Raw genomic sequence first — 15,547 nt, forward strand, 5'->3', positions numbered from 1 at the left:
TAAAAATAAAAATATAAAGGTGAATCCAAGGCTCCATGTAGATCACATATGGGGAAAGTTATGGCTTGTGGTACACGAGAAAAGAAGCCCTCATGTCTGTAACCTCAAAACTAATTCCCTCAAAGTCAACTGACCCCCCTCCCCAAGGCCAATATTTTTGTTGGGACATTGCCCAAGACTTCAAAATATGCAAAATAATTTCTGAATTTCCAAAGACATCCTTTGGAATCAACATAACATTGAATAAAGAAATATTTAGGTTGGATAGAGAAGCAGACATGGATGGTTATCTAGCCTGATGTAGAAAGAGTGGAGTCGCATGAATCAGTGGCACTGGACACCACAATAGCATTTTCTCTTCTGTTTCCCAAATCACACTGATCCCTTTAGGACAAGTTAACGCTCTAAATATAAAACTTGCCTAAAGACTGGTACAAAAACTGTGGTGTTATGCTACATGTACTTAATTCCATTGAGTTAAGAAGCAAAGTAGAGCTAAATGTTATACTTTATCAAAAGACTAGGATGTTTGACTTTGATTAGCATGATTAAGTATATGTGAAATTACATCCTCTGTCATGTAAAGTATTTTTTTTCCCTGTTCAGATACTACTATTAAGAAGCCAGGGACTGCCAGCTATGTCTTATCAAAAGGTGGCCCTTGTTTTAGGACCAAAAACCTTATCTCGTATAGAAGTGGCGAGTGTCCATTATATAAGGAATGTCCTTAGTTGAGGTTTAGGGGATTTTCCTTTTATACAAAATGAATTATACTCCAGAAAAATACCGTATTTTGGAGAGTCGGCAGAAATACAGACACCATGTGTGCATCATGTAATTTATGTGACTGTATGTTAATTTTGCAGAGAAATACATGCAAGGTCAACTAAAATCAATACTTTCATGTGATACAGTAGAGTCTTGCTTATCCAACCTTCGCTTATCCAATGTTCTGTATTATCCAATGCAGCCTGCCTCCTACCACAGCTGTTTCAATACATTTTGGTGCTAAATTGGTAAATATAGTAATAACTACATAATGTTGCCATGTATTGAACTGCTTTTTCTATTGATTTGTTATAAAACATAATGTTTTGGTGCTTAATTTGTAAAATCATAATGTAATTTGACGTTTAATAGGCTTTTCCTTCATCCCTCCTTATTATCCAACATTTTCACTTATGCAATTATCTGCTGGCCTATTTATGTTGGGTAAGCGAGACTCTACTGTATTTTGGGGAAAAAAATACAAACTTGATAATAGTGACTTTCCAACCATCGTCCCTACATGCCATGAAATTCAGCTCTCATTTACTGCTGTTTTGAATCCTTGGCAATACTAGAGGAGACTGGTAACCAGAAAATAATAAAAAAAACTACCACCTGTATTCTCAACTGGCACAATATAAAAGACAATATGAAGTAATGAATATTGTGCAGGACTATTTCACCCACAATTAAAACATTATTCCCATGGTAAACCTCAGATACCAACATGCTATCTTGAAATCAACCACCACCAAATTTAGTAACCACGCTGGATTTCAGAGAGATCTAAAAATTGTAATGTGCCCCACTGCAGATTACCATTACAATTAATTATAACTTCTAAAAATGATTGTCAGTGTGGAAACAGATTCATGCCTTGACAACAGAGGCCTCCCGCAAAGTAAACCTCTGTCACATATATCTGTAAGGAGGATGTCCTGACTTGAATTTGGTTTAACTCTTTAATATCAACCACAATATGCTTTCCTGGGCAGCAATCGGCACATCTGAGACAATGAATGCAAGTCAAAACCAATGCCGTACTCAGTAAGCTTGCCAAGACTAAATGTGGTTCATGTGTGCTACAAATAGCCCCAAATTGTTCTCTCACTTCCAACCCCACCTTTTTCCTTTTGTTTTCTTGTGGGAATTTCCTGTGCAGTCTGACAACTGTCTGCGGTTCAAGAACAATCTTACATTTGAACAGATTAGCTTCTTTCATTTCATGTTAGTAGAACAGTTTTTTTTAAAAAAACCCTCAAAATATCTCTTGAAGTAGTTTACAAAAAAGAGAGAGGAAATGATAACAAATGCTACATTCTCTTCACCATTCAAATATAATATCTCCCCTGAAGGAAAAATGCTACAGGAGATGATTCCTTATTATATAGAGCCCCACCCTACTCTTCCCTACCCATCTCTACCCTACCCATCTATGTATCTGGATCATTTTATTATGTAGCATAGGTTTTCGCAGATTGTCTTTTACTTGAAAGTTTTCCCAAAATGATGCCAGGCTATAGTGGTTAAAATTCAGGGCAACACATGACTGTTTTTGCTTTAATAAATAAGCAACTTCTTTGAACATTTAAGCGATAAGATTAAATTTTAATTGGACATTTATGGAAGTAAAATGATTTGAAAAATAATCTTTATGCATCTACCAATTCAATCTGTATTCTTTATGTTGAGATCAGAGGCTCTGTACCTGGCCTCATTGTTAACGTGTACACTTTTGTCCATTTTTTAAGTATTTTATGCTACCAAACCTGATAGAATGTTCTGGAAAGCTTGCACATTTTCATGGTATTTTGTGTCCTAAAAAAGATACTGTCCAACTATAAATGCTGGTGGTTTTTTACTCCTTTTTCTTTTTTATAGAATCAGAATTATAAAGTTGGAAGAGACCTCGTGGGCCATCCAGTCCAACCCCCTGCCAAGAAGCAGGAAAATCGCATTCAATAAATAATATGAATGAGCATCTTTCATTATTAAGTATATGAACACCTCAGCAAACGAGAGCAAAAAAGAGGCAGGATAAAACCTGGAACCTTAATCCATGGCTAATATCGAATGAGAGACTCCCTCCTGGGCACACAGAAGACTGGGCGACTTGGAAGGTGCTGAACAGACTGCGCGCTGGCACCACAAGTAGCAGAGCTAACCTTAAGAAATGGGGCTACGAAGTTGAATCCATGACATGCGAGCATGGAGAAGAGCAAACCACAGGCCACCTATCACAATGTTGTCTGAGCCCTGCCACATGCACAAAGGGGGACCTTCTTACAGCAACACCAGAGTCACTCCAAGTGGCCAGCTACCGGTCAAGGGACATTTAGTATAATGCCAAGTTTTTAAAACTTTTTGTTTTTTAAATGCATTACAACCACCCCCTCAATTCACTTCCGACACGATAATATGATTGGATTGAAGGGCAATTTAAGACACTGAAATATTCTAATTTAAGAGAAAGTATTTTGAACAAGAACTCTTGCCCAAAAGTTATGAACTGCCCAGCTCTCACTTTGAAAAGTGTTGAAGCCATGTGTGAAACTAGCCCTTCTGTTAGGATTTCCAGCTCGCTGAGTCTGTTCTGTAGTCACCTCTGACCAGATCGAAGAGGTCACAATTCATAAGGTCAGTTACACAAACATCCTTTTCTAGCTCCTGCTGTTTAACTCTGTTCTGCAGGGCAAATTGTTTAACAACTTTTTTTTGTTAAACTGCTTGTTAACAAGGCTATAGGGAATACAAGACGCATATCACACATCTCTTTCACAATGTGCCACAATGACAACTCTAAAGGGTCACGGCTTGAGGTTAAAAAGCAGGTGTCTGTGTTGCTATTCTAATATGCATGATAATGCAGTCTCAAGAGGACAAGGAAAAATGCCATACATTACCAAAAAATCTGGACACTACTGCTACTCCTAGTTCATGGGGATGACGATAGAAGGAAAGAATCTTCTTAGAATTCTATACTGAAATGTACTTTTAGCCTACTCCCCCCCCCCTGAAATTTCATTCAAGGTGACCCTGAATTTATTACTTATTTCAAAAGAAACATCAAGAAGCACCTACTTCTAATAAGAAATAGATGGTAGTGTTTTGGAAAGCTTAGTTTTCCATTTTTTTTCAGGCCACAAACTGAGATCACAGTGGTCCAGATGCATCCCCACAAGGAGGATTCAGACAACATACTTTTGACTCTAGAGCAACGTTTCTCAACCTTCCTAATGCTGCGACCCCTGAAGACAGTTCCTCCTGTTGTGGTGACCGCCAACCATAAAACTGTTTTTGTTGCTACTTCACAACTGTAATTTTGCTACTGTTATGAATTGTAATGTAAATATCTGATATGCAAAATGTATTTTCATTCACCAGACTAAATCTGGAATAAATACTCGATACACCCAAGTATTTAAGTACTGGTGGGGTTGGGGAGGGGGTTGATTTTGTCATTTGGAAGTTGTAGTTGCTGGGATTTATAGCTGACCTATACTCAAAGAGCATTCTGAACTCCACCAATGATGGAATTGAACCAATCTTGGCACACATCAGAAAATACTGGAAGGGTTTGGTGGGCACAGACCTTAAGTTTTGGAGTTGTACTTCACCTACATCCAGAGATCACTGTGGACTTAGTGATGGATCTGTGCCAAACTTGGCATGCATACTCAATATACCCAAATGTGAATGCTGATAGAGTTAAGGGAAAACAGACCTTGACACTTGGGAGTTGTAGTTGTTGGGATTTATAGTTCACCTAAAATCAAAGAGCATTCTGAACCTCACCAACAACAGAATTGGGCCAAACTTCCCACACAGAACCCCCATGACTAACAGAATATACTGAGTTTTTATGGTCTTTGGCATCCCCTCATGACCCCCACCCCACCTCTGGGGTCTCGACCCCCAGGTTGAGAAAGGCTGCTGTAGAGGAAGAGAGAATGCCACACTTTTGTTCCATTGCAAGCCAATGAGATGTTAAAGCACTCAGGCTTTGATGCAGCTTGCAAATGAAAAGCAAAGACATTACTTGTTAATTAGGACTATTTGACTGCATGTGAGACTAGAAAGAGGTTGAGTAGTGTGATTTGTTTTTGTTGTTGTGCACCTTCACGTTGCTTCTGACTGATGGCAAACTTTGGAATAGTTTAGGACATAGAGCAATGAAAATGCATTTAAAGCAATAGTCTGGAGAATTTGATGTCCCCATTAGTTTCTTAAGATGTAAAAAAAGCCACAGTATAACTAGAATCCTACTAGAATTTATTTTTACACTTCTTATAAATAGCCAAAGGAAATGACAGCCATATTTTACTCCAGTGTAAACATGCACTCGGGTTTCACTCCATCACCTGTAGGCTCTTGAACACCACACTTCTTTGTCAAAACACACAGCACTAAGTTTGGAAACACATTTACAAAGAAAACATTCCAAGGAAGTAATAAAATAGTTGCAGTTTTGTATATTTAAAAACCTCACAGACCTGATAATCTTTCCTTTTAAAACACTGGCAAGTAATTTCTTGTAAAACGCTGTTACAATTCTACTTGGTTTGCCTACATATTATGTTTAGGACAGAAAGGGTTAGTTGCCAACCTGACACACTTCACATTACATGTGTACCTATGAACATAGAGAGCATCCACAAATAGAAAGAATAATGACCCTTAACTCTCAAATGGGATTGTTTCAATGTGGTTTCCACTGCATTTACTACACAGTTTTAAGTCATCAAATGTTATTCCAGATATGAAATACTGTCTCCCCGAAATCCCAAACAGAAATACACATCTTTTGAAATCTTCTGAATTTTAATTGAGAGCAATCCCAAAGCAAACCTATAAAGAATTATGTAAATTATAATCACTCCATCACTGTTTAAAAACACCAACTGTCTTTAAAGGGAGGGGAAAAAAACGTATATTCGAGTCTTTCATTTGCATTTGACCTAAGCCCAAAATAAAAGCTTCTCCATAACTATCTTAATGTTCTTCACTAGTAACACAAGCTCCTTCAAAAATTCAATAAATTAAAATGTTAACCTTGAAAACAGCCATGAAATATGTTGGACAAAGCCCTAACACTCACCAGCAAACAAGTTTGTTGAGTAGTTAAAGGTCTCCATCTGGCACTTGGACAGGAGCAAAGGAACTGCCCAGCAGTGAAGCCAACAGAGCAGTAAAAGCAACAAAACCCAGGGGGGGAGGGGGGGGGGAGGGAGGAACCACCAGGAAGCCCTTCCTCCATCCTGCCAGCATCCAAAGAACAGGCAAGGAGGAAGTCAATCCACTCAAAGAACCAGATGACACTGCCACTGTCAATAGAAAAGACACTTGCTATTCACAGAAGTATCTCTAGTTAACTTCGAGCGCTCAGGGCCAAAAACCAAACCAAAGCCTTGCCCAATTCTTATTTTTTGCTTATTCACAGTTCACTTAAGACTACTGCTGCAAGCTTTCAAAGCTCCAACAACTTCTTCATCTTTTGTTTAAAGATCATAGAGGAGAAAAAGAAATTATGATGCCACATTTTGTCATGATGTTGTCAGTTTACATCAGATATAGGCAAACTGTGGGCCTCTAGGTTTTTGGGATTTCAACTCCTGTGGGAGTTAAAGTCCAATGCACTTGAAGGACTGACATTTGCCCATGTCTGGTTTATATGATCTGGAGGGATTTCAGAGTATGCAGAGGTTACGTGCCTCTTTTGCCATTTGGGCACTTGGAAAGAAGAATCGTAAAAAAAAAAACAACAGGCAATAAACTGTCAGCTCCATTAGCAATAGGAACTTTCCTTGAGATCTACACTGTTTAGGTTTCATCCCCCCTCATATGATCATTAACCTTTGCCTGATGTAGCAGTATAGCTTCAAAAAGCATGCATGATGCACTTTGTGTGTTTTTGGTTGTTTTGTGGATTTTGGATGTTGATATATTTTGCTGTATGGCCAACACGGCAACTCCTGGCTATGTTTTCTGTATGTCACTGCTTTTTCTATGTATGAACATCCTAGTAGTATTCAGGGACAAGGCTGCATTAGCATCACCATGCAGGGGCAATCTTGTAGCACCTCTGAGACTAACTGGGAGAATGGCTTTTGCACCATAAACTTTTGTAGATTCACGGTGCATCATTCTAAATTATAGAATTAATGCATTTTGACACCACTGTAACTGCCACTGCTTTTTTTCATATCAGGAACAACTTGAGAAAGTGCAAGTCGCTTCTGGTGTGAGAGAACTGGCCATCTGCAAGGACATTGCCTAGGGGACGCCCGGATGTTTTGCCATCCTTGTGGGAGGCTTCTCTCATGTCCCTGCATGGGTAGCTGGAGCTCAGAGAGGGAACTCACCCATGCTCTCCCCGGATTCAAACCTGTTACCTGTCAGTCTTCAGTCCTGCTGGCACAAGGGTTTAACCCGGGGGTCCTCAAACTAAGGCCCGGGGGCCGGATACAGCCCTCCAAGGTCATTTACCTGGCCCTCGCTCAGGGTCAACCTAAGTCTGAAATGACATGAAAGCACACAACAACAATGGCAACAATCCTATCTCATGAGCCAAAAGCAGGTCCACACTTCCCATTAAAATACTAATAAGTTTATATTTGTTAAAATTGTTATTCATTTTAAGTATTGTATTGTTTTTAAGTGATTTTTACACTGCAAATAAGACATGTGGTGTACATAGGAATTCATTCATGCTTTTTTCAAATTATAATCCGATCCTCCAACAGTTTGTGGAACTGTGACCTGGCCCGCTATTTAAAAAGTTTGTGGACCCGTGGTTTAACCCATTGTGCCACCAGGGCTCCTGCCACTGCTATGGAATAATGGGAGTTGTAATTTTACAAGTTCTTCAGCCTCTGCCAAAGACTGCTGGTGTATCACCAAACTACAACTCCAAGGTTTCCATAGCACTGAGCTATAGCTGGTGTCAAATTTCCTTATTCCTACAGTGTAGATGTACCCGTAAGTCTACTCAGATGCATCTTGGTTAGTGTCAATGTTCCTGCAAGATTCCTTTGTATGTATAAACATGTATTTTTTCAAATAACCAAATAACAACTAGAGTAAAATCATGAAATCAAGTGCTAAACACAAGCTGTATTTGTCTGGAATATCCGTAGACAAAGGGATGTGTAATCTCAAAGGTGCTACAAGATCCAAGTGCTAAATGGTAAATCAACACTTATGCAAATCTTCCTGATTCAACAGGCCTCCTTTGGTTATGTAAATCCCACTGATCCAATGAATCTCCACTAGTTTTGACTAATGATTGGATTTAGGTCCTTCCTTAGTTTCTCTTTTTCCTTTGAAATCTTCTTCTTCTTGGTCTGCAATAAAAACTTACTGTATTTAACAGAGCTGGTAAGCAGAACAAAGCTTTCCTTAGCAATTCCCTCCACTAGCTCCACAGAATGTGTCAGAGCAGGCATGGCAATCTTTGCTCAGAATGCCACATATAAATAAATGTATTGTCCCCGGTGGCACAATGGGTTAAACCCTTTTGTGCCAGCAGGACCGAGGACCGACAGGTCGGAGGACAGGTCGGAGGTTCAAATCTGGGGAGAGCGCGGATGAGCTCCCTCTGTCAGCTCCAGATCCCCATGTGGGGACATGAGAGAAGCTTCCCCCAAGGATGGTAAAACATCAAAACGTTTGGGCATCCCCTGTGCAATGACCTTGCAAATGACCAATTCTCTCATACCAGAAGCAACTTGCAGTTCCTGACACGAAAAAGAAAAAGTGCATATTTGTTTTATGCATCATCATCATCATCATCAACATCATCTGTATCCTACCTTTTTCCCCCCCAATAATGGGTTTCAGGGCAGTTAACAATACATTCAAAACAATACAAAAATGCATCTATACTGTGAATTACAATACAAGTATGCATCTATGCGGCAGCATTAATTTTTCACCACTTTAGTTGCCATGGTTCAATGTTATAGAATCCTGAGAATTGTAGTTTGGTGAGGCACCAGCATTCTTTGGAAGAGAAGGTGAAAGACCCTGTAAAATTACAATGCCAGGTTTCCACTGAGCCATGGCAGTAAAAAGTGGTGTCGAACTGCATTCATTCCACTATGTTGCACCTCCCCCAAGATTCTTAAATCCCCCTTTTTTTGCCCCGCCATTTGTGTCAACCACCCCCTCACAACATGACACACACACACAAAGCTCTGGCGGACTGTATCTTGAACCCCTCCTTTTAGCTTCTCTTCTCCGAAAGCTACAGACTTTCCAAGCTCTGTCTCCTGCTCAAACTAGTCCTCCTTTCAATCTAAAACGGATGGTAACCTCACCCATGAGAATGTAGACAGGGAATTCTTTTCAGATTTTGCCTTCCCGGTGCTTCCAGGAACTGGGCTTCTCTTGCTGCACATTGCTTCTCCAGAGTCTTTCTCCCTCCTCCCTTAGGCTCCTTGCAGCCTCCCCTTCCACCCTCCCCGACTCTGAATGTTTCCTCCAGGTGCCTGCCTGCCAAAAGTCTGTCATCTTCACCAATCATCCAGTCTCAGGGGGGTTACGTTTGGCTCCACTTCCCGAGTTGAGGAAGGTTACTTTATTGGGCTCCAATTTCTAGACTCGCCCAGCCAGGATTGCTGGAGGGGGTGGGAAGCAATGTTTTCACACTTTGCTTCCCCTTTAAAGGGGTGTAGTAAAGAGAGGACTGGGGTACCTAAGGGAGAACGTTGTAAAAAGAATCTTCTTTGCAAGAGGCTTTTATTAACTAGGGGTGCATCTTCTACAATTAGAATTAATTCAGTCTGACACCACTTTTACAGCCATGGTCCAATGCTCTGGAATTATAGGAGCTGTCGTTCGATGAGGCCCCAGTACTCTTTGGCAAAGAAGGCTCAAAACCTTATCAAACTACACATCTCAGGATTCCATAGTGGTTAATGTGGTCCCAGAGCTGCCTGGTTGTGCAGCGGGTTAAACAGCTGAGCTGCTGAACTTGCTGATTGAAAGATTGGCAGTTCGAATCCGGGGAGCGGGGTGAGCTCCCACTGTTAAGGTCAGCTTCTGCCAACCTAGCAGTTTGAAAACATGCAACATGTGAGTAGATCAATAGGTACTACTTCTGCAGGAGGGCGCTCCATTCAGTCATGCTGGCCACATGACCTTGGAGGTGTCTATGGACGTTGGCTCTTTGGTTTAGAAATGGAGATGAGCACCAACCCCCAGAGTCGGACCCAACTAGACTTAACGTCAGGGGAAATCTTTAACTTTGCCTAAAGTGGTGCCAAACTGTACAAATTCTACCACAGAGCTGCACCTCCATAGGCTTGTATTGCAATCAGTAGGGGTGGATCTACAGTGTTGAATGGATGCAGTTTGACACCACTTTAACTGCCACAGCTAAATGATATGGAATCCTGGGAGCTGTAGTTTGGTGAGGCTCCAATGCTTTCTGGCAGAGATGGCAAAAAATTGTCAGAGAACAGGTCCCAGGATGAAACAGCACTGAGCCATGGGGGTTATAGTGGTACCAAACTGCATTCATTCAACAGTGTAGGTGCACCCTGAGACATTAAAGATTAATCCCACCTATAGCTCTTTAATATATTTGTGTCTGTTTACTCTGGATAACTTGGCTTACACCCTTTTCTTTAGATGCCAACATTTTATTTCCAAATGTTCATCTCAAGATTTAAGTTATTGCAATGATAGAAATCTGAGAACTGTCGACAAATGTCATGGAGGGAGAGGCATAATTTATATTTGAGCAAGGTCTATATTTTACCCTTCCCCTGTAGCTTCTCTCTTATCTTCTTAAAGTTACGAATGTGAAGAACTAAGTATATAATCCTCATTTTTCCTCTGCTAGTCCTTCCCCATAAAGATCAGCTCACCTCTCCCTCTGGCTGAGACAGATTGATATATTGTATTTTCTTAAGGAAGGACCTAAATTCCTTTTCCCATTCCAAGCAAACAGTTCGAAACAAAATGTTTTCAGGAACCAGGGCAAGGAAGATACATTCTTATGCTGTGGAAAAACTATGTTCTTGTTTGTGATCTCCCAGCATTAGTTGAAGTAACCCTAACTCCACCCTCTATTGTGTCTAAAAGGCCTCCTGGCTACACATCAGACCCTAAAAGCTGACCCTGTGCAGTTTGTAATTCCTTAAACACTAGTCACTGCGTAGATCAATCATGACTGACCCAGTATGAACCGCCATAAAGCCACACTTTTCCAGGAGGAAAACATCAAGCATGTTTTGGGGCGGATAAATGCATAAAGCTAAAAAGAAAGGCACGATTAATGTTTTCTCTTTTATTCTTCATTCCCAACACCTCCAACAATTTCAAAACAAGGCCATCAGCAAAAGGATGCCATTGGGCAAGACATTAACAACTGCTAGGTAAAGATTATTTCCATAACAATGGCCAAAAACATTCACCAGCATGCAAACGATGCGAAGTTTGTCACTTCCCATAGCTTGGAATTTTACTTCTCTTATCCTACTTATGGCTCTTTATTTTATACATGTTTTAGTATTTATTACAAAATTTAAAAATTGAGTGAATCGGAAAGCTGCATCATACATTTTTTTTCTTATTGCACAGGATGTATCCCAATAAATCTCTCCATTCTTACCTATGTGTTGTTTATAAGTCAGATGTTTGTAGCTCAGGAACTGCCTGTATTCATGTTTCAAACACTGGTTTATGCTCATATGTTTGGTAGGTTAAAAATCTATTTGACAGAAAGATATTCTTGTCACTATTATATGCATTTTTGGTGCAATAGATGAACACAATGGAGGTACTATTGATGTCTCAGAGGAGGGATTTGGCAATGGCATTTCAACCTGAGCTGGATGGGGTTGCACTCCCCCTGAAATCTGGGGTGTGCAGTTTTGTGGTCATCCTAGACTCCACTTTAAACCTGGAAGTCCTGGTGATAGTGGTGACTAGATCGGCCTTTGCACAACTACAGCTTGTGTGCCAACTGTGCCCGTTGCTGGAGACTCCGGACCTAGCCTCAGTGGTGCAAGCATTGGTTACATCCAGGGTGGACTATTGCAACTATGTAGGTCTGCCCTTGAAAATTATCAGGAAATTGCAGTTTGTTCAGAGAGCAGTGACCAGACTTCTGACAGGTGCTAACTTCAGGGAGCATACTACGCCTATCCTGAAGCAGTTCGATTGGTTGCCTGTCCGGTTCCAAGCTCAATTCAAGGTGCTGGCCATCACCAATGAAGCCCTATATGGCTTTGGTCTAGCTTATCTGGAGCATTGTGTCTTCCAATACATCCCAGGGAGCGAACTCAGATCGAGCGGGAAAACTCGAATGAACATGCGAGCCCCCTCCAGTATGTGTTTATCACTTGAGAAGGCTCCTTCTTGGGTGCAGCCCCAGGCCTCTGGAACCCTCTCCCTGAAAAACGAAGGCCTGCTCCATCTTTGCTCAGCTTTAGCAAGGGGGTCAAAACTTTCTTATTTAAGAAGGCCAGGCAGAAGTTGGGGATGTTATGATAGAGATGGGGGAGAGATACATGGGGAGGAAATTATGGTCTTAACTGAAATGTGGGATTTTATTGATTATTGTTTTGTCATTGTTTTATCTATTTGTTCCTGACTGAAGGATTTTAATGTTTTATTCTGTTTGCCTTGGGTCCGCATTGTAGAGAAAGGCAGGATAGAAATATTCTATAAACAAATACTAACTACATTGTTATAAATCACTATAAATCTATATGGCATCATTACCTGATTGTATAAATTAATGATGTGATGACTATAAACTGAAGTTGTTGTTGCTATAAGCTTTATGACGAACCAATCATAAAGGATTTCAGGGGAGAAGGCACAAAATCTATTGAGAGGTATTTTGTCCCTGGTTCCTCTGAGGTTGAGAGAGAGCCCTAGTTCTCTCTCTCTCAGTGGAACAGCTACATGGCTCTTTGTGACCTAGATTGTTGTTGTTGTTTTTTGTGTACTTTCAAATCAACTCCAAAATATGGTACCCTATCATAGAGTTTTCTTGGCAAGATTGATTTAGAGAAGGTTTGCCACTTTGGAGCCCCCAGTAGCGCAGTGGATGAAACTGCTGAGCTGCTAAATTTGTTGACTGAAAGGTTGGCGGTTCGAATCCGGGGAGCCCCAGCTTCTGCCACTGTCAGCCCCAGCTTCTGCCAACCTAGCAATTTGAAAACATGCAACTGTGAGTAGATCAATAGGTACTGCTCCAGCAGGAAGGTAACAGCACTCCATGCAGTCATGCTGGCCACATGACCTTGGAGGTTTCTATGGACAGCGCCGGCTCTTCAGCTTAGAAATGGAGATGAGCACCAATCTCCAAAGTCGGACACAACTGGACTTTATGTCAGGGGAAAACCTTTACCTTTACCTTGCCACTTAGACTGGGAATTGTCAAAGAATTTTTTAAATTTTTCACATATTTTAATGGTTTTTTCTAATACAGTATCACAATTTTAAAATATTGTTTTATTGTTTTTTCCCACTCCCCCCCCCCCCTTGTACAGAAGTTACATTTGAAATATCTATCTCAGTATTAAATTTTTCCACTCCACGTCTTAGCACAGTGACTTGGCAAAGATCACACATGGCTAAACAGACATTTGAATCCTGGTCTTTTGGGAGTTCGAGTTCAACAATCAAACTGCTATAACACTCTAGTTCAGACAAATTTGAAAAAAAAATCCAAAGTGTCATTAAAGACTATGAATAAGTAGTTGTCTAAACAAACACATCTATTGAACTGAACAACAGACCTCCACGTAAGCTTCAGTGTACCATACCCACTCAGCTGGGAAGAGTTTAGTAAAGATTCCATTTGTAAAAGAAATGGGTTTCTAGTGCCAAGAAATAAGGGCAGAGAAAAAAGAATGTTGGAATTTGAGTGCAGATAGCTGAAGGTTAAGTTTGTAAGTGCAACAGCTAGAGAGACTTGGCTGTGGTCAGACAATAGCATTTGTAATTCAGACATGCTCGGCCAACAGCCAGCACTGAATCAACTTGATGAATTTTCAAAGTAGGAGGCACTGCTGACACGGCTGTTGCTTCTATTTCCTTTGTGCATTTTGAAGTAGAACCATTTCCCCCCAGTTCTCATTTCAGATGTGATTTCTCAAGGTATCAGGGCCTATTTGCCTTCCACATCGATTGGTCCCTGGTGAACTTGAAGCAGAACTCAGACAAGAGCTTCAGTATTGTAAATATTAGTAAATTCTGATATAAATTCAACAGATCCATGTCTTGTAGCCCAATTTATAAACTATTGTGGCAAATCTGGGGATCACAGCATACCTATCCATTTATTATGGGTTTTTTTAAATAAAAAAAACCCTGTTTAAATGCAATTCTCAACTAAAAAAAAAACATTTTGAACAGGGAAGAATACATTCAAGTATATTTGAACTTATCTGTGCACTGTAAAAAATCTCAGCCTAATGAAGAAACAGTGTTATCGAGCAATTTAAAACGGCAGTGGATAGTGAGATCCAGGCTGCTGTGGGTTTAGTCTGGTGAGAAAAAGAAGCCAATATTCCAGAATAAACCTCACCAAGTTGAAGCAGAAGCCACCGAGGTATTTATTTAATTTCAGGTGAAAGTGGTGCCAGTCTGCAGTAATCCACCCCCAAAATAAGATGGGATACATTATACAGCAACAGGACAAAGGGGGCTTATGAGTGAAGACAGACAGAAGTGACACTAAGCAAAAATATGCTGTGTCTACCTAAAAACTTCTAATGTCAAATTATTTGTACTCTCTCTTACTAGTCTCTTTCTCTATCTTTTCACTACACATATGGTAGATGTGGCCCAGGGAATTTTGTACTACTTGTTCTCAACGAACCTATGCTGTTTTTTAAAATGAAAAGTGTCTCATTAGATATTTAGGCATCTTTCTATGAACCTAGTAAACATTTACGACCAACTGGGAAGGGCCTTCTTTCTGTCCCACCACCTGCTTAAGTGTTTGGTGGGAACACGGGAGAAGGTCTTTTCGGTGGCTGCTCCCAGACTGTGAAACTCCCTCTTAAGAGAGACCAGGATGGCCTCATCCCTGATGGAACTTCCTCAAGGAGGTCAAGACCTTCTACAAGCAGGGATTTGGAGAAAAATAAGAGGCACCTTGCTGGGGAGGTTGTGGATGGGATTTCACTTAACACACAATATTATTTGTCTTTTCATTTTTGTTTTAAATTGATCAAAGTATGTGTCTGTTAGCCTGCTTGAATCCCCTTGGGGAGAAAGGTGGGATATAAATAAAGATGATGATGATGATGATGATGATGATGATAGAAGATAATCTTATACAACACAACACACACACATATTGGGAACCAGCAAATCTCCCCTGTGGAAGAATAAAACAAATTTCCAACAGATTAGCAGATACCCAGATTGAGAGACATATCTCTGTGATGACTAGTTATATCCAAATCTGGGGAGATTGCTGGGGAAGTTGTGGATGGCATTTTTGCAGGGAAGGGGATTTGTGTATTTATTTTAAATGCATTTAAATATTTATTAAATTTTTACTGTATTTTTCATCTAACACACAATATTATTTAATTGTCTATTAATTTTTGTTTTAAATTGATCAAAATGTGTGGCTGTTAGCCTCCTTGAATCCCTTTGGGGAGAAAGATGGGATATAAATAAAGATAATAATAATAATAATAGAAAATCTTATACACACACACACCTATACATATTGGGAACATGCAAATCTCATCTGTGGAAAAATAAAACCAATTCCCAACAGATTAATGGATACCCAGATTGA

General features: G+C 40.2%; 1 protein-coding gene across 3 annotated transcripts in view; it reads right to left on the reverse strand.

Moving 5' to 3' along the window:
* PRICKLE1 (prickle planar cell polarity protein 1) overlaps window positions 1-15,547 on the reverse strand; it is an 89,397-nt gene that overhangs the window by 13,450 nt on the left and 60,400 nt on the right. The window contains exon 1 of one of the 3 annotated variants that reach the window (XM_060777585.2): window positions 9,087-9,184. The exons of 1 other annotated variant lie outside the window; for it this stretch is intronic. The gene's annotated coding sequence lies outside the window, so the exon portion shown is untranslated. Of the gene's footprint in view, window positions 1-5,866; window positions 5,952-9,086; window positions 9,185-15,547 lie in introns of those variants that run through there. One more of the 3 variants, XM_060777586.2, reaches the window with a different exon arrangement.

The sequence above is a fragment of the Anolis sagrei genome, chromosome 5 (genome assembly GCF_037176765.1).
Source record: "Anolis sagrei isolate rAnoSag1 chromosome 5, rAnoSag1.mat, whole genome shotgun sequence".
NCBI lineage: Eukaryota > Metazoa > Chordata > Lepidosauria > Squamata > Dactyloidae > Anolis > Anolis sagrei.